Source organism: Cyprinus carpio, chromosome B18 (genome assembly GCF_018340385.1).
Source record: "Cyprinus carpio isolate SPL01 chromosome B18, ASM1834038v1, whole genome shotgun sequence".
Taxonomy (NCBI): Eukaryota; Metazoa; Chordata; class Actinopteri; order Cypriniformes; family Cyprinidae; genus Cyprinus; species Cyprinus carpio.
The window spans coordinates 10,427,332-10,451,718 of record NC_056614.1 but is presented as its reverse complement, the minus strand read 5'-3'; the positions used below and the strand labels follow the sequence as shown (position 1 = coordinate 10,451,718).

Sequence of the window (24,387 nt, the reverse complement as noted above, 5' to 3'; positions counted from 1 at the left end):
AGACGAAACCAGCAGTTCAATTCCAGGCTGCAGCAAAGTCAGATTGTGCAGAAGAATCACCATCTGTTTCCTGTGGTCTTGTCCCGGTGGTCGTCTGGAACAAGGTCTTTACAGGGGATCTGTCTCTGGGGCTCTAGTCCTGGTCTCCGATGTCTTTCAGGGCTGTAGAGGTCCTTTCTAGGTGCTAATCCACCATCTGGGCTGGATACTTACTGGATCCGGGCGACTGCAGTGACCCTCTGACTTGGATACAGACTGGATCTGGTGGCTACGGTGACCTCGGAATAAGAGAGAAACAGACTAATATGAGCGTAGATGCCATTCTTCTAACGATGTAGCAAGTACATCGGGGTGTTATGGGAAGTGTTCCCGGTTCCGGTTTACCTAATTAATGCAGCCTAAAAATCCTTTAAACGGATTTGAATATTAGAAGTGTATTAGTATGTTATGTGTAAGCCAGGTTAAAGAGATGGGTCTTTAATCTAGATTTAAACTGCAAGAGTGTGTCTGCCTCCCGAACAATGTTAGGTAGGTTATTCCAGAGTTTGGGCGCTAAATAGGAGAAGGATCTGCCGCCCGCAGTTGACTTTGATATTCTAGGTATTATCAAATTGCCAGAGTTTTGAGAACGGAGCGGACGTGGAGGACTATAATGTAACAAGAGCTCAATCAAATACTGAGGTGCTAAACCATTCAGGGCTTTATAAGTAATAAGCAAGATTTTAAAATCTATACGATGTTTGATAGGGAGCCAGTGCAGTGTTGACAGGAACGGGCTAATATGATCATACTTCCTGGTTCTAGTAAGAACTCTAGCTGCTGCATTTTGGACTAACTGGGAGTTTGTTTACTAAGCGTGCAGAACAACCACCCAATAGAGCATTACAATAGTCTAACCTTGAGGTCATAAACGCATGGATTAACATTTCTGCATTTGACATTGAGAGCATAGGCCGTAATTTAGATATATTTTTGAGATGGAAAAATGCAGTTTTACAAATGCTAGAAACGTGGCTTTCTAAGGAAAGGTTGCTATCAAATAGCACACCTAGGTTCCTAACTGATGACGAAGAATTGACAGAGCAGCCATCAAGGCTTAGACAGCGTTCTAGGTCATTACATGCAGAGCTTTTAGGCCCTATAATTAACACCTCTGTTTTTTCAGAATTTAGCAGTAAGAAATTACTCGTCATCCAGTTTTTTATATCGACTATGCATTCCGTTAGTTTTTCAAATTTGTATGTTTCGCCAGGCCGCGAAGAAATATAGAGCTGAGTATCATCAGCATAACCAGTGAAAGCTAACACCGTGTTTCCTGATGATATCTCCCAAGGGTAACATGTAAAGCGTGAAGAGTAACGGCCCTAGTACTGAGCCTTGCGGTACTCCATACTGCACCTTGTGAACGATATGATACCTCTTCATTCACTGCTACGAATTGATGGCGGTCATATAAGTACGATTTAAACCATGCTAATGCACTTCCATTAATGCCAACAAAGTGTTCTAGTCTATGCAAAAGAATAGTGTGGTCGATAGTGTCGAACGCAGCACTAAGATCCAATAGCACTAATATTGTACTGGGACCTGGAATAACAATTTGAGTCTGTTCTTGTCTAAGTCTCTCATTATCAGCTCTTAATTGGGCCACAAGATCCTGAAGTTCTTGTAATTCTTCTGCCATAGCTAACTTTTAGTAAAATACCTACCACCAAGCAAGGCGGGGCAGAAAGAAAATTTTTGACCTGAAACACAATCAGGGGAGGTAGCCAAAGAGACCCTTCAAAGAGTCTACGCTGCTGTCTTGTTCCTGTGAAATAAAAAGAAAAGCAAATAATGGCAATACCAGCTGGCAAAGAAATCTTCACCCACGTCTCTGTTCAATTTAGTGGATCCTGCCGACTGCGCCAAAATGTGGCAAAGTGGTCTTTTTGCAGCAATATTCAACACTCAAGAGATATACAATAGACTACGCCACCCTGGGACTATACCAGGGAATCACAGTTCACTTAAAATGTTATAAGGAACCCAGGTTCATTCCACTGAATAAAATGAGCAAGAGACGTGGGTAGCAAAATAGAGTTTGTTTATTAGTACAAAAAGTTTAAAATGCAGGAATAATAGTCACCCAGCCAATTACTAAGCTGGAAATCACAATCCACAATAAGGATTCACATTTACTTCGGAGCTGTAGCCTATTGGCATCAAATGGGCTAAGAGACCCATCAAAAAAAAAGAATCACACTAAGTGCACACACACACACACACACTCACTCCAATACCCGTGATTTTATCAGTGGTGCTCACACAGCATAACACAGCACACGGTGAAGGAAAGCCTCACTGCCGTCGGACACACAGCTCCTGCAATTGTTATACAAAACAGAATAAATCAAATCAATAGAAATTAATCAATAAAAACTTATTAAATGCAGGGGAGCAAAAGAAACCCTTCTTATTAAATGCAGGGGAGCAAAAGAAACCCTTCCAACATAAAGAAAAGAAATAAATTCTAGCTTAAACAGCTAGATAATACCACAAAAGGAAAAGGAAAATAAATTTAAAGACAACAATGTCCAAGAGAAAATCTCAGCATTCTGAACCGGTCCAAAATGAGAAACACCACAAAGGGAAAATGAAGAAATAAATATCTGAATGAGCGCGGCCCTTGAACTCGTTATTTCCCAACGTACGAGGAAAAGATCTTTAAAATACAGTCACAGTAGGAGCAGGTTTTAACCAACAACTCCAAAATCGGGCCGCGCTAAATCACCCAGGACAAAATGATGATGAAACACACAACAAAAATATACAGAAAAGAAACGAAAGCAAATCCAGCAGGAACAAAACAGCAGCGTGCTTCTATATGTAGTAGGGAAATGCAGCACGCACAGTCTTAGCCCCTAACAGATAAGAAGACGATTAGTAAACTAGTTATAGTTTATGAACAGCAATCGGAAATATAAACACACATACCAAATAACGCAGCCGTTTGCCACACCAGAAAGCAGAGCTGACGTCAGTATCCACGGGATAGAAATGAAGTAGATGCCAAACAGCATATATTGGATGTCCCCACTCAAACGGTAAACACACGGGAATGCTGCGGTAAAGATAAACATAGCTGACCCCCACACCACATCACCTAAAACCTCTGGCAATATACTAAATCTTACGTACCTGGGACTAGGCAGTGTAACAAGCCAGACCGCACGTAACGGTTGTTTACAATAGACTCTCCAGTGTACGCAAAGCCCCACAAAATGACACAAGCGGTGTTAAAATGCCCAAAACGGCTGTGTTTTAACCACAGACCTCTGTTGAATGCCGGTAAACAGGAAGAGCGCAGGCACAGAACAGATGACGCACATCCGGCCCGCACCAAACAGCCATTTATACACACCTCCCTGCGGGAAGATAGGCTACCAATAACATGACGTCACTACAGGGAGGATCTGACTAATCTGCCACAATAGCAAACTACTCTTGCAAAGTTATAGCTTCCATTTTGTGCAAGAACAGAAACAGTTGAATATCCCCCAATGAAGGTTTTATTTCATACTATAGGAAAATAATTGACTATTTGCTTAGTGTAGGGGAGTATGGGGCTAGTTGTCACAGTCAATATCTTTGATTCAATATCAATTGTAATAAATGTATTGTATTTTAAATCTTAAAAGTGTATTAAAAACTTGCAGATAATGTAATACCTGTAAAATGTCATGAAAAGTACATTTTCATGACTGTTTCTTCAAAAAGTAAAAATTTGTAATAAAGTCGAATTAAAAAGTTGCTTTTAATTTTATCATTTTAAAATGGTTATATTTTTATAATCATTTTGCTTATTATAATGTCTAGCTTTTAAGTATACATATTTTGATGTCTTGATTGACAAAACTGTAGCGTTACTTGTTATTTCATTTAAAGTTATAAATGCATTTTAAATATACTAAATTGCAACTTCACCATGACAAATTTGTAATTACAAAATATTTTCAAATATATGACATACATTTTTCAAAAGATATTACATTAAAGTATATTTTAAGACAATAAAACTCATTATGAAATTACATATAAAGATATACTTAAGTCCTACTTGGGCCAAAAAGCACAAAATTCAGCTAATTGTATTTAAACTCAAATTAATTTTCATTTAATTGCAATTTATTAAGTATATGAAAACATTACATTCAGCGTGCATTCAAGAAAAACTTAACAACTTAACTTTTACAAGTACCTTTATTATCCACAGGCCTCTCTAAAACTTTTATGAATATATGAAATATAACCATATATAACCCCCCCCCCACCCCCCGCAGATATCTTTTTCTGCAGCCACAGGGCATTAGAGGGAATGCAGGCTGATGGGAGTCACTCATCTTTCCTCCATTTGTGTTTCATCTCAGCTGTTCCCCTGCCCCCTCCAAATTCTTTACAAGTGCCTGACATTCAGATTGTGTTTTTAAAGCAATCAACTGTGAGTTACATCTAAAGCTATAAGAAGATGTTGTGTAGTGAGAGAAAGAGTGACAGGCTACTGAAAATAGGGCTGTTAAATTAGCAGAGAGTGACAGAGGTGGTGATTAAAGAGTAAAAGTAAGAACAAGATGCTCCACGACATTAATAAAAGTGCCACAAGGATCTGTTCTAGGTCCTCTGCTATTTTCAATTTACATGTTGCCCCTTTGTAATATTATTAGAAAATACGGGATTAGTTTCCATTGTTATGCTGATGATACTCAACTATATATCTCAACGAGACCAGATGAAATTTCTAAATTATCTAAGCTAACAGAGTGTGTTAAAAATGTAAAAGATTGGATGACCAATAAAGTTCTCCTATTCAATTTGGATAAGACAGAGATATTACTTATTGGACCAAAAACAGTACATAGAATCTCTTGGATTACAATTTGCAACTAGACGGATGTACTTCCTCTACAGTCAAAAATCTGGGTGTTATATTAGACAGCAACTTGTCTTATGAAAATTATATTTCCCATGTTACAAAAACAGCATTCTTCCATCTTAAAAACATTGCCAAGCTAAGAAACATGTTACCTGTTTCTGATGCAGAAAAGCTAGTTCATGCATTCATGACCTCTAGACTGGTCTATTGTAATGCACTGCTAGGTGGTTGTCCTGCATCTTCAATAAACAAGCTACAGGTAGCCCAAAATGGAGTGGCTAGAGTCTTTACCAGGTCAAGAAAATATGATCATATTACCCTAATTTTACAGTCTCTGCACTGGCTACCTATTAACCCTTTAGGCGCCAGGGTTTTTTGGAAAAAATGCTGTATTTTTACATCAAGATTTCAAAAGCTTGTGGCTTGAAAGGGCTTAAAGATAGAAATCTACTGTGAATTAGAAAAATGTTGGGCATGGCCGAAAGTTTATGTGGGGTGTAAATATACTCATCTAATTTGCATATTATGACGTCACCTGGGGCGGCCATCTCGAATTTCATAATATTCTGGAAATATTAGATATTGAATTGATGTTTGAACTTATTTGCATGTTTTTTTGTGTGTGTGTCTTTTTATCCTCATTCCAAATGATCAGAAAAGAGGAATCCAACAATAAAACAGGAAAAAAAAAGAACTAAATTATTACTATATTACTACACTATATAGTAGTAAAACGCATGTGACCAGTAGCCTACTTTTTGATCAGTTCATCAATAATAATCAAAAAATAATAGATATTGAATGGATGTTTGAAATTATTTGCAAGTTTTTTTGTTTGTTTGTTTGTTTGTTTTTTGTCTTTTTATTCTCATTCCAAATGATCAGGAAAAAAAAAAGAAAAAAGAACGGAAAAGTAGTAAATTATTACTATATTACTGTGCCATGGTAAAATGCATGTCCCTATTTTTTTTTTTTATCAGTTGACCAGCTATCTAACCAATCAGGTATCTAGGCGACACAGTTTATAGTTATTGAGAGTATGGTTCCTCTCATTGCATGGCACAGCGCAGAGCGCACCTACTCACTGACCGCACCTGTACTGTCTTGCCAGCGGCCTTTAGAGCGCTCGCGATCAGCAACAGCTCTCCTATGGACACTATGACCACGTTCACCCCTATCACCCTCATCCACGTTGGGCAAAGGGTCGAGATGATCATTTGTTTCTGCTTCGTGAACACTCTCGCCTTGTACGGCGGCACCATTGCGCTGCAAAGATGTACCGGGAGAAGCGCGACCATTAGATGACCGATCGTCATTTCCAAAAGGCAAATATTCCCCTTCAGAGTCAGAATCAGCGAATAACATTTGCAATACAGCCTCACGGTACAAATTTGTATTAGCCATTTGCCGATTTTCTCTCATAAATCTCACCATTTACTTGCACGCTATGAACTGAACTGGTTCCACATCGATGACACGAGAGCTCACTTGCTCTGCTATTTTCTCGAACACTTTGAATAGGAACATGACGTAATGTTGGTCTAGAATCGAAGTACTACATGTCTGCCATCTAATGGGTAGGGAATACAAATGAGATATTACACCATATTAGGAACTACAGTCTATTTTATTAAGTATGACGTCTTGTCGCAATTTTGCGACTTTGGCGCTTAGAGGGTTAAGTTCCGTATCAGTTACAAAATATTATTACTTACTTATAAGGCCCTTAATGGTTTAGCTCCTGCATACCTAACTAGTCTTCTACCACGCTACAATCCATCACGTTCCCTAAGGTCACAAAACTGATCAAATGCGCATTATTATTCTTTAGCTTGGGTTAAACTAATTAATTTTACTTGGTTGGAACAGCAACTATGCTAATTATGTCTCTATTTGTTTCTCTGTTTGGTAACTAGGATTTACACAAGCTTGAGTCAGGATCCAGAACACCTGAGAAGAGATGATGCCAAAACCTCAGAGGACCTCAGATGATGCTAACCCTGAAACAACATATAGAACTACCAAATTTTGCTATAAGTTTGATTGCTTCATATAATAATAGTGTTCATTGTCTGTATGATTACGTCTTTAATTGATTTTTCCGTACATTTCTGCCATATGCACATAAACTGACAGTCACCACTGATAAGCTACTACTAAATATTGTAGAAACTTAATTTTCTGTAAAGTCGCTTTTCAACGATTTGTATCGTAAAAAGCGCTATACAAATATACTTGAATTGAATTGAATAAAAAAGATTTTGTGGAACAACCTGTCATACTCACTGGGGGACGGGATGTGTTTATTAATATTGCAAGGACACAAAAGAAAAATGAAAGGAGCAAGATTTGTCAAGTTATTATATCATTTTCTTAATTAGAATATTCCTAGATTTTAATTGCCTTATTTATACACAAGAGAAATGAAAGGAGCAAGATATGTACAGATAATCCCATTAAAAAAAAAAATCCCATTAAAAAATTAAATGCATTTATATATATATATAAGAAAAGAAAAAAACAATACATTTTATTTGTTAATGGAATTTTTGTGATTTTATGTTTTTTTATGTGATGGTAAGTCACAAGCTGCTATATTACTTCCTGCCTCTGTACCACATTTATCCTAAAATAACACATTTTAATCCCTTACTGACAGACATGATACACACACACACACACTCACTCACTCACTCACTCACTCTCTTCACAGCCTGTCACATCCTGCCAAAGACATCAATGTCAGAGACCCCCAACTCCCTTGTCTGTTTAATAATGTAAAGTCCAGAGCTTCAGAGTAATACCATTGGTCTGAGGGTGGAGTGTAAAGCTAGTTTGTAAAGCTTTTTTCTCAAGACAAAACACATGCTAGTATACTAGCCATTATACATGTTATATTTTAGAAGGTGATCTTTTTTATTTTTGGAATAGATAAGTTAAGTTTACATGCTGTTAGCTTGGTATAGCGACTGGCTGGTCTTTGTTGTTAAGCTGGATGACTATGGAAATCTATCTTTTTAAGCCAGACAGAAGCATCCAAAAACAAAACAAAAGCCTGTGAGCAGCTATGCTAGTGTTTTAGCAGGCTGTTCATAAAATCTTCAAATTTCATTGGAGTTTTTATAATGAATGTACACTTTTATTTTTATATTTTTGTTGACAATGGACAGCAGGTAATGTTAGAAGAGAAAGAATGGTGGGTGTAGGTTCATTTAAAAATGAGGACTTGCTGTGATGGTAAAGATCTAATACATATTTCATGACAGGGTCTGGATACGTCCGCAGGATAAGTCCTTCGCACCTTCCCCATGCAGTTCTCCCATCACACCGCCACAGGGTTCTAATTATCTCCCTGGTTTCTGTTAAAACGCCTCTTCTCCGCTACCTTAAACAAGACACTAATGACAATATGAGCATAGAACAATAAAATAATAACAATACATCAATAGCCCAAAGTCATACAAAACAATCAAAAATACACCAAATCCTGATGCTCAATAGAGGTAAACAGAGCTCATTTTGTTAAATCCAATTATTTTTTTTTTTGCTCTGCAATATAGCAGGAAAACAGAAGACAACTTCTCTTAGACTTGGAGATGTATCTATAAGATTACACAATCAAGGTAGATGTTGTGTGAACATAATGTCTCTAGGTCTTGAGATGAACATTACAAGTATTGTGCTGTTTTGGAAAGCCTTTTATTTTGTGTGTGTGTGTGTGTGTGTGTGTAATTGTATGTTATAACAAGAACAATTTTATATTTTGAATATTTAAAAAACGTAGCTTCAGCGGAATGGTACAAAACTTGGTGACTTTTATGGCATTTGGTATGTGAACACAAAAAAGGGCATGATTCGAAAAATCTAAGTGCTCGTTAAAAAATAAATAAATAAATAAATAATTGGTCACACTCAGGAAATGAATGGGAAATGGCAAAAAAAATTGAAAATACAGAATTTTTTTGTGTGTACAATCTACAAATCACCCACAATGAAAAAAAAATGCACAGTGAAGGGGTTAAACTCTAAAACATCTAGAGTGCAAAATCAACACACCCACTCACACATGCGCGGACACACACACACTTGTACACACACCCCTATGAACTGGTGTGCCTGTAACAGCAACTGTGTAAAATAAAATCAATAATTCAACTACAATTTAGTAAATTGTGGACAGCAAGGAAGGGGTTACACTAAAACATCAAGAGTGCAAAAAAGACACATCCACAATAACTTACACTCACACACACACACACACACACATACAATTATACATACTCAAATATATTGGTATGATATAACCATATAGCCAAAATGAGTCAGAAAACTGAAAATAAGAGGTTAAAATCAGATCAGGCCCAGAAGGATTAAGCTCTGATAAAGCATTCTGGTTTATTTTTGTTACATTTTTTTAGAATTGTAATGTTTTGTATAACAAAATGCTTTCTTTATTCAGGTTTGACTGTAGTAATAATAATTCAAAAACTGACGATTCAAATCAACATTTAAAACAACAACAACAAAAAAAACCTTGACAAAAAGTAGTCTTTGAGAATGCCTTGATATACATTTAAATCCACAACCTAATAAAAGTAAACAATTATGCATAAAAGCCACTAGGGAATTCAAAAGCCTTTCTATGTATTCCTATACAGGCATCTAGTGGTTACACCATGAAAATACAAGTTTTTCTTTGCTCTCACCAGGAGGTGCTAATCTGACTTTAAAAAAAAAGGATTTTAAAGGCCTAGTCTCTATTTTAATCAGAGATACTGCATTAATTTTTTTGTACTATTTTCAATGGGACAAATCTGATAATAATTATTACATAAATATTATTACCATGAAATTCTCTCAAAATACAAAAGAAAAAAGAAAAATATTATTGAACAAAAATATATTAGATTGATTTTACTGAAGAAAAAAAAAGTTATATTTCAGGTGTCCGGTCACTTTTGACCTCGAAGACTACAAGTGTGACTCCCAAATGAGGAGTGCACAAGGGTTAAATGAATAAATAAATAAATAGTTAATATCTATTGGCTAATTTTTTCCATTTTTCTTCTGGAAGACGTTAAAACTAGCTAAAACCATATGCTAGGCTGGATTAAGCAGTTTTTAAGGTAAATTTTATATATATATATATATGTGTGTGTGTGTGTGTGTGTGTGGATGGGATTTGGGAAAGGAGAGGAAAAAATCAAGTGACAGCAGCATTGGTTTGAATTTTGATTTACAGCACATTCGCAGCCAGCACCAATCGCACTCTAAGGCTGCATTTACACTGCAGGTCTTGATGCCCAAATCCGATTTTCTGACTATATCCGATTTTTTTGACGACCCGCTTACATCATCTTTTAAAAGTGACCCGAATCCGATTTTTGCATTTACACTATACACTGCTGAAACTACCAAACGTGGACGTTCTGACCCGGAATAGGAAGTAAAACAGCGCGAAATACAATGGATGCAGATGCAAATAAAATTATACAGTGTTTTGCTTTCCACAATATTTTGAAAAGTCAACAAAAAAAAAAAATCAGCAAAACATTGGTCTCGTACGGCGGAGAAAAAAGAGGACTTAAAAGACATGAAACCTCCGCATTGCTCCACTGTGTGTATCCGTCTGTGTGTATCCTCCATTGCGCCTATAATAAGTCATGTGATCTCAGTTGGTGGTGTCCACCTGAGTTGACGTCACTTTTTTTAATGACGTACGACTCGCATTTACTGGGGAATATCTGATTTGTCTTCTTACATGGCACACGCAAATGCACGTATCCGATTCATATCCGATTTATTACCACATATGAAAGAGGCCTGAATCCAATCTGAGAAAATCGGAATCCATTCGGTTTTTTCCTGCTTCAAACGGTCATATCCGATCTGTGCCACATGAGAGGAAAAAATCGGAATTGGGTCACTTGAACCATGCAGTGTAAATGGGGCCTAAGACGTCATTATTAGTCGCCTTGGATAAAACCTGTTCGTCGGTACAGATATTTGAGAAAATAAAGTTTTGTTGGAATGTAAAAGTATTAATAAGTGACATTCAGTGGCATCTTAACACTTTTATCATCTTTGAACCTGCACCAGAACTACAACAGCAACTCTGGTTAATGGGATCGTTGTCCGGTGCTTTATCAGTCCAGCGGCATGAATCATAGGTATGGTAATAGACGTCGGAGAGAAGGGAGTCGGCGATTCAGAGATGGAGGTTCCAGGGGGAATGGAGGGGCTGGATCCAGCAGAAGTGAAGGATACACAAGGAGCTTCCACTGGGACTCAAGGGAAGAGCAGGGACATGGAGGAGGAGGAGGTGGAAGAGGCAAATATCCACCCCATTTGAAGGGTTGAGAAATAGGACTGTGGTATGCCAAATGGGGTGGAATCAAAAGATCTGAGGCAGAGGAAATCTGTGAGTAGGAGTCGGTTGCGAAGATGATTGATTATTTTTTAAGTAATATAGTTGAATTACAGTACTTGATAACTAGAATATTGCTAAAGAAAGCTGCAACATACAGGTGCTGGTCATATAATTAGAATATCATCAAAAAGTTGATTTATTTCACTAATTCCATTCAAAAAGTGAAACTTGTATATTATATTCATTACACACAGACTGATATATTTCAAATGTTTATTTCTTTTAATTTTGATGATTATAACTGACAACTAAGGAAAATCCCAAATTATATCTCAGAAAAATTTGAATATTACTTAAGACCAATACAAAGAAAGGATTTTTAGAAATCTTGGCCAACTGAAAAGTATGAACATGAAAAGTATGAGCATGTACAGCACTCAATACTTAGTTTGGGCTCCTTTTGCCTGAATAACTGCAGCAGTGCGGCGTGGCATGGAGTCGATCAGTCTGTGGCACTGCTCAAGTGTTATGAGAGTGCAGGTTGCTCTGATAGTGGCCTTCAGCTCTTCTGCATTCTTGGGTCTGGCATATCGCATCTTCCTCTTCACAATACCCCATAGATTTTCTATGGGGTTAAGGTCAGGCGAGTTTGCTGGCCAATTAAGAACAGGGATACCATGGTCCTTAAACCAGGTACTGGTAGCTTTGGCACTTTGTGCAGGTGCCAAGTCCTGTTGGAAAATGAAATCTGCATCTCCATAAAGTTGGTCAGCAGCAGGAAGCATGAAGTGCTCTAAAACTTCCTGGTATACGGCTGCATTAACGTTGGACCTCAGGAAACACAGTGGACCAACACCAGCAGAAGACATGGCACCCCAAACCATCACTGACTGTGTAAACTTTACACTGGACCTCAAGCAATGTGGATTATGTGCCTCTCCTCTCTTCCTCCAGACTCTGGGACCCTGATTTCCAAAGGAAATGGAAAATTTACTTTCATCAGAGACCATAACTTTGGACCACTCAGCAGCAGTCCAGTCCTTTTTGTTTGTTGTTCAAGAGTGGCTTGACACAAGGAATGCGACAGCTGAAACCCATGTCTTGCATACGTCTGTGCGTAGTGGTTCTTGAAGCACTGACTCCAGCTGCAGTCCACTCTTTCTGAATCTCCCCCACATTTTTGAATGGGTTTTGTTTCACAATCCTCTCCAGGGTGCGGTTATCCCTACTGCGTGTACACTTTTTTCTACCACATCTTTTCCTTCCCTTCGCCTCTCTATTAATGTGCTTGGACACAGAGCTCTTTGAACAGCCAGCCTCTTTTGCAATGACCTTTTGTGTCTTGCCCTCCTTGTGCAAGGTGTCAATGGTCGTCTTTTGGACAACTGTCAAGTCAGCAGTCTTCCCCGTGATTGTGTAGCCTACAGAACTAGACTGAGAAGCCATTTAAAGGCCTTTGCAGGTGTTTTGAGTTAATTAGCTGATTAGAGTGTGGCATCAGGTGTCTTCAATATTGAACCTTTTCACAATATTCTAATTTTCTGAGATACTGAATTTGGGATTTTCCTTAGTTGTCAGTTAAAATCATCAAAATTAAAAGAAATAAACATTTGAAATATATCAGTCTGTGTGTGATGAATGAATATAATATACAAGTTTTACTTTTTGAATGGAATTAGTGAAATAAATAAATAAAACTTTTTGATGATATTCTAATTATATGACCAGCACCTGTAAGTCAGTGGCTGGCATAATAAGATGTAATGCATATCAATAGCAAATAAGATGGACACAAAAGTTCTGAGACTTTATGAGATTAACATTACAGAAGGAGGTTGTGTATACTGTAACATTGGTCAGTTTTGTAAGAAATACATGCTTAAGCACAGTTCCTATTTGAAACCAAATTTCAGGTGTTTGAGCAAAAGTCTATTAATCAAAAGGATTTTTTTAAGATCATGAGAAAGTCTGAGAATGGTGTGTCATTTCAGAGGTCTGTTGTTCAGATGGATGAACAACGAGAGCAGAAAATTACTCAGCTGTTGAACTCTGTCCAGAGAGATGCAGGCAGAGATGCGCACCCCTCTACATCTCAGAGCTGGAGGGTGAAGGAGGAGCCCAGTGGCCACAGGTGCAAGTGCAATAGTGTAAAATTATTAGGGTTCATATAGTCATGGAAATCATGGATATATCAAAGAATTTTAAAATTGCGTTTTCCAGACTTAACAGAATTGTGTCTGCCTTCCAGTTACTTTGATGGTGATGATCCTCCAGAACCTCAGAACATTGTAAAAGTGCCAAAAATTTAGCCTAAAGAGGAGAAATGGGAGAATGAGGATGAGTTGGGAGCAAGTGTGAAAGAGGAACTTAATGAAACTGACCTGGAGTTCTTATTCCAAGATGTTGGGCGGATACCCTCTCTGGATGAGGAGCTCAAGAAAGATCAGAAGAAGAAAACCGATAATGCTAGATACCTTGATATGCTGGTGAGACAGACTGAAAAATATTTTATTAAACCTTAACACTTTTGCTTACGACTTAGCTTTATTGTGGCATTTCATTTTTCAGAAATTCAGAGAGAAGCTGCCTTCCTATGGGATGAGAGAGGTAAATGTCACCCTTTGTGATTGCTGCTTGTGCGTATACAGTGTCTGTATGTGTATGGATGGTATGTTTTAACTTCTTTGAGTCTTTAGTTTTAATGTGTAAAAACAGTTAGCTATCACCCATTGGAAGTTACAGTCATTAGTTGATGCCCCTTCCTGTCTTTGTCTTACTGTAGGAGCTGGTTTCTGGTAATCAGTGGAGAGACTGGCTGTGGGAAGACCACCCCGGCTACTCAATTCATCCTTGATGACTTCATTGAGAGGGGCATGGGCTCTCTCTGCAGGGTGGTTTGCACACAGCCAATGCATATCCACATGCTGTCTGTTAATAAAGTAATATTGTGAGTTATTTTTAGAATTTAAAATAACTGTTTTCTGTTTTAATATATTTCAGAATGTAATTTATTCCTGCTGATTTGGAAACATTTCTTATTATTGTCAATGTTGAAAAATCAGTGTTGAATCAGTTGTGCTGATTTATATTTTTGTGGAAATCATGATTATTTTTTTTTTCATTATTCTTTGGTTAATATAATGCTAAAAGGAATCACATTTATTTAAAATATAATTATTTTGGCCTCTTTTTTCTTTCTCCTTGATTAGACCAATACTTAAAGTAAAAAGTGGCACAGCTTATCCCACTCTTCCTACATAATTTGAGGAGTATCCGTTTTTCTATTTTTATTAGGTTGCAGAGAGGGTGGCTGCATAACAGGCAGAGTCTGTGGAAGAGGGGAAGTCCTGTGGATATCAGATCCGTCTGCAGAGGTGAGTGATTCAGAACTGCAGGTCATTCTTAAGGGATCATCGGATGCCCATTTTCCACAAATTGATATGATTCTTTAGAGTCTTAATGAAAATTCTATAACATACGTTGGTTAACATTTCTCAATGTTAGTGTAAAACAGTACCCTTTTTCCCTCTGTTCACAGTGACCCGTTTCGGGTCCCTGTCCCTTTAAATGCTAATGAGCTCTGCTCTCCCCGCCCCTCTCTCCCATGGGGTGATGAGCCGTTCTCATGAGACTGTAAACTTTAGTTTTATTTATCTGAGGAACTTGCTCACTAGCACATTATTAGGAAAGGCAATTTGCAAAGATTCATAAAAAAAAACGTATACTCACTTCTTCTGTAGGTGAAGCTTGATCACGAATGATTCACGCGAACATAGACGCATTTAGGTAGATTGGGGGGTGCATTCCCTTCAAAAGCAAAAGTAATCCACGTGGTCTCAGATGCAGCGTAATATACAGTAAACAAGTCTCAGATGTTGGGATTAAATGACTACTGCTATATTCATTAATACATCCAACAACCAAACACCTCAATCGCTTAGGAAACACCTGCTCCGGCGGTGAAACAATGGTGGACTGTCTACAGCTCACTCAGGGCAGGTCTAAGGTAAAGCACCAGTGTCAATCAACAATTGTGGGAGATGCCTTGGTATGTGTGACGTCACACTGGGTGGATTTTTATCATTATAGGGTGGTTGTGTACACACACTGCCAACACATATTTCAGTTCAAACAACTTGTAAAAGTGAATTTTGCATGTGATGATCTTAAACTGTCAAATACACACAAGTTTATGTTAAAAAGTTACAAAAACAGCCGGTTATATCTGTGAAGGTAAACAGCTGGGAAAGAAATTGCATGTTTATATTAGATCTGTGTGGCAGCAGTGTAATATACAGTAAATAAATCAATAAATACACTGATCTCTTGTCTCCTCTGAGGCTGGGACTCTAAATAGTGTTCTGTACTTGTCAGTGCAGCCAAAGACAGAACAGTTAGCATGCTTTGCTTGAACTTTCGCCAGTCAGAACTGGTACCCCGTTGTCACTTGCGAAAACGCAATGGCGGTGCCTTCGGTGGAAACTAGCAGATTAAGGGAAGGTAATATTATAACAAGATCCCCTTTCTATGTCCCGGTGGGACACAAATCTGAGTGGCTGGTTTTTTCACAAGCTTGCAGAGAAATGCTAACCAAAAAAAAAAAAAAAATTAATGGGTTGTTTTTTTTGTTAATGTTTTTTTAATGACTGTGGACCCGATTATAGCACTTAAACACGGAAAAGGTCCTATTTTCATGATATGTCAGTTTTAAGTATACTTTTGCCTTTCAGAATGTTTTCTGTCAACTGGCCAGAAACCTAAATAATTTATGTTTTGTACATTCAGAAATTATTATCTAGGTTTGCCTTAAGCCAGGTGCACACTGTGTGATTTTTAATAGTCCTTTATAGTTGTTGCTTCCCAGCCGGCACATGACCGACCTTCAACGTTGAAATATGGTTGAAATAAGGTCAGTTGTGGTTTCAACGTTGATACAACGTTTAAAGCTGAACGGTTGAAAAACTTTCGGCACATGATCAACCTTCAACGTTGAAATATGGTTGAAAAACTTCCGGCACACGACCAACCTTCAGCGTTGAAATATGGTTGAAATAAGGTCAGTTGTTTTAACTTTCAAACAACGTTGAAAATGTTTAATGCTAAATGGTTGAAAAAGGTTAATAAACTTTTAAATTATTTATATTAAATTATTATTATTATTATTTTAATAGCATTTTACAATATTTTAATCATGATACCTATTCTAAAATCTAAAGGTATATGTTCTCATCATTAACAACAATAAAACTAAATACATTTAGCTGCTTTATCACACTGAAACAATTCCTACTGGTTGTTTTACTTTATTGCATTGATCATGATTGGTTAATCTGGCTGGTCATCCAGGAAACTGGACAGTGAATCGGTTCGCGCCTTTCTACATTTGAAAATATGACCGTTATTATCGTTCTTTCTGTGAGTGAGGCGGCTGACTGTGAGCTGCTGCTAGTTGTAACTGCTCGGTCGGTCCCGAATTATTTTATATTTGCCTGTTAATTTTTTTTTGTATTTTTTTTTTTATTTTTTGAGCGAATTTGAGTCGTGACATGTCAATGGAGAACAAAAACTGTAATGTGAACACAAGTGTCAGATGTGTTCTGCGAGGTCCTGCAAACATACTGGCAAATTGAGGTAAGAAAATCGCTATCTTTATTATCTTTTGAAAAATATTAAAGTAAGTTATATCGTTACGTTACCAGAGTTTACAAATGGGTAGCTTAAAGGACATGTAACCTGAAGAAGATAAATAAATACCTGTGTGTGTATTTTTGTATTGCTTTATCACAGATGCTCAAGTTAGATGCTCATCTGATGTTGTTGTGTTGCTGGTAAATTATGTGTTAATGTCTGTCTTTTAGAGATTTTTACACATTTTCCTGATATGAATCCCATGGATTAGGTGTCTTGTTATATATGTTTTTATTCTTATAATAGTCTCAAAGTGTTTTCTGAAACATATAATTGCAAATGTCGGTACAATTTAAATGAATTAATGAAAATGAATTTAAAAATAAATTAGGATTGTTTAAAGCAGTGGTTCTCAAAATGTCAGGCCCCCTGTAGTGGTTACACAGGGGAATCACTAAATTAAATATTAATTAATGTTAATACAATTTCATTTATTCTTTGAGTAAGTTTTTTTGTTGTTGTTTTTTACATTTAAGTACATTATAGTTATGTAACTTTTGTTATAACATTTTAATTTAATCGTTTTTCATTTACCTGTATGTAAGCACAGTGCAGTGTTAATGTTCAAACTGTGTATTTACAATGTTAAAGTGGCTGACAACAATAAATATTCTTATTAGGAATAAAACTGCCTCATTTTTGAACTCCAGAGCTGTAGCTGAATAGTTAGGACTACTACGCTGCTGAAATTTAATGTTCATTATGGTGGAACTTAGAGAGACAAATATTTTCTGAAGTGGTACTTGGTAAAAAAAGTTTGAGAACCACTGATTTAAAGAAATGGTATAAATGAAATCCTGCTTTTTAAGAACTTTTCAGTAAACCATTTCTTCTTTCCTCTTGTAGAGTCATCAAGGATCCAGCTTATTATTGAAACATTGGTAAGAAATTGTTCAGCTGCTGCATTGCACTGTCACTTCTGGTAGAGATTCATTGACTTTTTGTGATAGGTTTTGATTTTATTTAGTTTAATAAAAATGTACTTAATTTGATTTTACTTGTTTTACTACACTGTATTTCTAGTGTTCTGATTAAAACAGTGTAACTGTGGGCTCTGAAAACACTACTTGTGAATAATTTGTTAATATTGTAAACTTTCATCTGAATACATTAAATAAGTGTTTAATGAATAGTGTTGTGCACTTTGTTTCCAACTTCACTTGTTATTGAACTGTAAAGTGAAAATATTGTGTGATTTATTTTGCATTCAGTTTTCAGTTAAATATATTCCACAATATCAAAGTTGATATTTTATGAGGATTTATTTTTGGTGTTTTTGTTTATACAGGACAGTACAGAAAGCACACAAGTGGGAGAGAGTGGAGGGGACGGCATCAGGAAGGACCTAGGGCTGGGACTCTTTCAAGGATCACCTGAAGCACAACCACACTATATGCACGAGGCTGTTGGTTCTAACATTTTAGGTTCCCCTTCGGTAGAAATCACATTCCGCGTTCCCTGCGGTAAAAAAAAGACACAGTTCGGGGGTGGTTCCCGTTAGAAATGCCCCCCCGCCTCGGGGTGCCCCCTCTAACGCTGGTTCCTTGGAATTGTCCTAACCTTCCCTGCCCTTACAGCGTCCCTGGTTGCCGGTTCCATTCTCGAATTGTTCAACACATTTTCACTGCACAAATGTACACATCTCTTGTAATGAGACATTACTAAAACATGTTTTTTACAGAAACTGTAGTTTTCCACCAAAATAAAAGATCAGCTGGTTTCAGTCATAAAGGTACAAGGGTTTCTCTTGCAAGTGCCACACAAAATATGCATTCATATGCAAAAATATGCCAAATTATTTTAACAAAAACCTTTAAATATTATTGTATTTGAATTGTTCTTCTACGTGTTTTTAACAATACATCCATGCATACTCTGCAAAATAAAGTTTGGGATTATTTTCATCTGTTTTATACAGTATGTTTCCAAAATAAAACTGCTGTTTTACAATTTTGAGCATGTGGTAGTTTATTGAAGTTGATTGTAAAGCCATTGCTGCCAGTCATTTGATTTTTAGCCTTTATAATGTACAGTGTTGATCTAAATGCAAACTAGGCTCTAATTGAACATACAGTTGTGTATTTATACATGGTGCAAGGTACGACGGTGAAACAACGTAGTGTTATCAACGTTGATTCACTTTTCAAAATCAACACCTAATTCAACGTTAAGCCAACGTCTACAGAATGACCATAATTCACCCATGATGAAGGTAAGACGGTTGAAACGGCATCGCGATTTCAACAGTGAATCAATGTCGTGATTTGAACGGTGAATGAACGTCACAATATCAACGTTGATCCAATTTGCAAAATCGAAAGGTAATTCAACGTTGATTCAACCCTGGTACCTGACGTTGTTTCAACGTTGAAATGCCGTCTGGGTTGTCAGACAGTATGAACATAATGATCATGTCAGACTGTGGGATCTCGGTTGTCATTGATGTCAGACAGTACGACCGTCAAGACACGTTAAAAAATGGATGCGTGCTAGAAACCTTGTCCGGAGTTTTACATTATCAACACATAGACGTTCAGTGACTGTGAGCAGCATTGCACATCGGGCTGAAATGTTGTCTATCATGAAAGATATACAGAGTTCTAGCATGAAACTCTGATGACGCAGTCCGATAGGTCTAACTCAATCTGACGTAATGACATCATTATCACATGGTACAGCTGATTGGTTCTCTCCTGTATTGGTAGCCAATGAGCTCGCTGCTTAACATTCAAATATATGACTAGATCTTGCCGTAGCAGTGCAGCTTGCTTCAGAAACCCCCCTCCTTCCCCAGTTCCACCTGCATAGATCTTTAAGAGAACTGTGACGTTATGGTTCTCTTGATTTCAAATCTGGGTGTTTCAGAAGGGTAGAAAAGATTTATACATATATATATATATATATATATACATATATATATATATATATACATATATATATATATATATATATACTGTACTTTTAAGATTTCTTTGTGAGCACTGTTTATTGATTGACTGTACTTTTCACATGTGAAATGAATCACAGCCACTACTCACAGGGTGTGTGAAACATTCTAAGCCAAATAGTGTTGTTTGAACAGTTAAGATCAGATTGACATGATCAGGGACCTTGTTAAAAAGAATCTACTTTTCTAACTTCGAGAAAGCTATTCGGAGATACCCCTCAGATAGGTACAACCAAGAAACAGTGTTTTCTTTATATCTTATTGTTAGATTAAATACCAACTCTCATTGTCTGCAGGAGACATGTGGGGACGACTGCCTGGCTCAGTGAGGTGTTGAAGATATCTGTTAGGACATCTGTCAGCTGTGCAGCACAGTCTTTCAGTACATGGCCAGGTATGTCGTCAGGACCCGCAGCCTTGCGTGGGTAAGTCAAGTCAAGTCAAGTCAAGTCTGCTTTATTGTCAATTCTTCCACATGTACAGTACATACATACAGAGAATCGAAATTGCGTTACTCTCAGACCCCCGGGCATACAGATAACACTAACAGTAGAGCCTAAAAATCTAGATCAAATATAAAATATAAGATAAAAAAAAACTATACAATAAGGGAATGTAAAAAAAGACATAATAGAAAAAATAAAATAAAAATAAGGTTAAATTAAAGCAGCGCAAGGCACATGTCAGATAGAGTGCAAACCAGAGAACAAACAGTGCAGATAAAAAAGATTTTTAGTGCATAAAAAAAATAGCTTATTCAGTCTGATTAAAAGTGACAAAGTGACAAAGGGCTCAGAGCAGTTATTTTATTAAACTGACTGATGAGGAGGTAGAATGATGTCAGATCCATGGTGAATGAGGTAGTGAGCAGACCACTGCTGCACAAAGTGACTGGTGCATGACATTCGTATGTTAGAGGGAGGGGGTGGTGGAAGGACCTGGGGATGTGGGACCTGGGGGGGCGGGGGGGGATTTCATAGTTCAGTGGTGCCTGAGGCAGAAGAGGGACGGGGGGGGGTAAGTTCGGTAGCGAGTTCAGCTTCCTGACAGCCTGATGGATGAAGCTGTCCTTCAGTCTGCTGGTCCTGGCCTGGAGACTCCGCAGTCTCCTCCCTGATGGCAGCAGACTGAAGAAGCTGTGTGACGGGTGAGTGGGATCACCTGCAATGCTGAGGGCTTTTCGAGTGAGACGGGTTCCATAAATGTCCTGGAGGGAGGGGAGAGAGACACCAATGATCTTCTCAGCTGCTCTCACTATGCGTTGCAGAGTCTTCCGGCAGGACGCGTTGCAGGCGCCATACCACACAGTGATGCAGCTGGTCAGAATGCTCTCGATGGTGCCTCTGTAGAAGGTGTACATGATGGGGGGTGGGTCTCTGGCTCTCCTCAGTTTGCGGAGGAAGTAGAGACGCTGCTGTGATTTCTTGGCCAGTGCTGCGGTGTTGTCGGTCCAGGAGAGGTCCTCTGTGATGTGCACACCCAGGAACTTGGTGCTGCTCACTCTCTCCACAGTCGCACCGTTGATGGTCAGAGGAACAATGCTGAGTGTTCGCTCTCCTGAAGTCCACAACAATCTCCTTCGTCTTCTCCACGTTCAGAGAGAGATTGTTGTCACTGCACCACCCGGCCAGGCGGCTCACCTCGCTCCTGTAGTTTGTCTCATCTCTGTTGCTAATGAGACCCACCACAGTCGTGTCATCCGCAAACTTAATAAAGAGGTTGGAGTTGTGTGACGGTGTGCAGTCGTGGGTCAGCAGAGTGAAGAGGAGGGGGCTCAGCACACATCCTTGGGGGGCCCCAGTGTTCAGTGTGATGGTACTGGATGTGTTGCTGCCGACACGTACTGCCTGAGATCTTCCAGTCAGAAAGTCCAACAGCCAGTTGCACATCGAAGTGTTGAGCCCCAGCTCGACCAGTTTGTGAATGAGCTGTTGAGGGATGATTGTGTTGAATGCTGAACTGAAGTCTATGAACAGCATTCTGACGTATGAGTCTTTTTCCTCTAGATGTGTGAGTGCTGAGTGGAGGGTAGTTGAGATGGCATCATCGGTCGACCGGTTGGACCGATATGCAAACTGGAATGGGTCCAGGGAGGGGGGGAGGGCAGACTTGATGTGGTGCATGACTAGCCGTTCGAAGCACTTCATGAGGATGGGAGTAAGTGCAACAGGACGGTAGTCATTGAAGCATGATGGAGATGGCTTCTTCGGGACTGGAATGATGGTGGTAGCTTTGAAGCATGTGGGAACAACAGCTTGACTAAGTGAGATGTTGAAAATGTCTGTGAAGACATCAGTGAGTTCTGCTGCACAGTCTCTCAGTACACGCCCAGGAATGTTGTCAGGACCCGGAGCTTTGCGTGCATTGATCCTGCTGAAGGATCTCCTCACGCTGTCTGGGGTCAGCATCATCACCTGGTCACTGGGAGGAGGTGGAGTCTTCTGTGCAGTGGAGCTGTTTTGTGCCTCAAAGCGAGCGAAGAAGGTGTTCAGCTCGTTCAGCAGAGAGATGTTGCTGTCACAGGTCCGCTGTGGGGGCTTGTAGTCCGTAATGGTCTGTATCCCCTGCCACAGGCTCCGAGTGTCTCTGCTGTCGCTGAATTGATGGGCTATCCTCCTGGAGTACTGTCTCTTAGCCTCTCTGATGCCGCGGGATAGGTTGGCCCTGGCTGTTCTCAGGCCCCCCTCGTCTCCAGCTCTGAAGGCAGCGTTCCGCGTCTCCAGGAGTCTGTAGACTTCCCCTGTCATCCACGGCTTCTGGTTGGCCCGGACAGTAATGGTTTTTGTGACTGTTACATCCTCAATACACTTGGTGATGTAGGCAGTGACAGTCTCCGAGTACTCCTGGAGGTCAGTGGAGTTATTATAAGTGGCACCCTGCTTAAACAGATAGGGTCTTCCTTATGTCGGATGGAGACAGACAGACAGGGGCTTGTAGTCTGTGTCTGTGATGGTCTGAATGGCTTGCCACAGGCTCCATGTGTCTCTGCTGTCTGTGAAGTGATTGTTGATTTTTTTGAGCATATGACTGTTTTGCATTTTTGATGCCACAGGACAGATTGGCTCTTGCTGTTTTGAGGGCTGCTTTATCTCCTGATCTGAATGCTTCATCTCTGGTCTTTAGCGCCCACAAACCTCTGCTGTCATCCACGGCTTCTGGTTTGCATGTGTGGTGATGGTCTTGGTGACTGTAACATCATCAATGCACTTTCTGATATAAGCACTCACAGTTTCAGTGTACTCCTGCAGGTCTATGAGCTTGTTGTATGTGGCTGCCTCTTTAAACATGTTTCAGTCTGTGCACTGAAAGCAGTGCTGTAGTTTTGAGGTAGCATCATCTGGCCAAACTGTGATGAGTTTGTGAACCAGTTTGGCGAGTTTCAGAAGTGGTGGGGGCGGGGTACAGACTTGTATGCATTCTTTTCTGTTGTGTAAACAGTCCAGTGTGTGTTTTCCCCTTGTTGCAAAGTTCACATGTTGGTAGGACTTTGGCAAAACTGTCTTTAAGTTAATCTCACAACATTGCTGTTAACAGTGCATTAATGCCACCTCTGAGTCTTGTCAAAAATTCTGTAAATATTCCTTAATACCACATTTATGCTCTTCTGTGCCATTCTAAGATGAATTGTTGATGCTGATTTCACTTGACTGGTAACATATTTTTCCTGATTGTATCTTATTATTTTAAGTTAATTTGTAGGAGTTAGGAATGGGCAATATCTTATAGTATGCAATATACTGGTAAAAATTCTCTCGATGATGCGAATTAGTCAAAGGATACCTTTGTCCATATTAGGGATTTTCTGGAGCGTTACTTCTACTATGCATATGTGGAGTTGCTGCACAAGGACGCCCTTCCGGCTTTCAGTATTAATTAAAAAATCATTAAGTGTGTGCAGCTCACAACACCCTATTTTGGGTAAAAATAGGAAAGATAATACTTTTCTTTAAGGATTCCCTAAATTATCGTCAATGATATTGTTATTGCAATAAACATCAGAAATTATCATGATAAATTTTTAAGCCCATCCCTAGTAGGAGTCCTGCTGAAATTTTTTTTTTAAGTGTAGAGTCCTTAAGAATGTAATATAAAAAACTAAGTGTAAACTATTAAATATAATCTATGCATCATGCAATACTGTACCAGTAAATAAAAAGTGTTTTGAGGGCTTAGCTAAACAGGCCAGTAAGAGATACTAATTCTTCTCATTTTTTATGAAATTTTCTTTAATTATACTAATAATTTATTTATTTTAATTAAACACAGGGGGTCGCTAATGATGCTTACATTATAACATGGAAATTCATACTAGGGCTGTTTTCGATTAATCGGAATCGACATAAAATCACGATTTGAGCGTGCACGATTTCTAAATCACTTTATAGCATGTTTTTCCGCGGGCCCGACCTCTCGCAGTATGCTATTCAATCCAATCAGAATGCAGCGTGCCTAAATGGGGCGCAAGAACAG

General features: G+C 38.6%; 2 long non-coding RNA genes across 3 annotated transcripts in view; one reads left to right on the top strand and one right to left on the bottom strand.

Annotated features, from left to right (window-relative positions):
• Nucleotides 1–1,741: 1,741 nt before the first annotated feature.
• LOC122140387 lies at nt 1,742–3,286 on the bottom strand. Its single transcript, XR_006157035.1, has 3 exons — nt 2,977–3,286; nt 2,283–2,364; nt 1,742–1,810 (listed from the first exon to the last, which is right to left on the bottom strand). It is a non-coding gene; the product is annotated as an uncharacterized LOC122140387 (long non-coding RNA).
• Nucleotides 3,287–12,936: 9,650 nt separating this feature from the next.
• The window catches only part of LOC122140385, a 33,965-nt gene continuing 22,514 nt past the window's right edge, over nt 12,937–24,387 (top strand). For both annotated transcript variants that reach the window (XR_006157032.1, XR_006157033.1), the window contains exons 1-5: nt 12,937–13,413; nt 13,531–13,768; nt 13,851–13,889; nt 14,065–14,229; nt 14,577–14,656. This is a non-coding gene — a long non-coding RNA (uncharacterized LOC122140385). The remainder of the gene's footprint in view (nt 13,414–13,530; nt 13,769–13,850; nt 13,890–14,064; nt 14,230–14,576; nt 14,657–24,387) is intronic.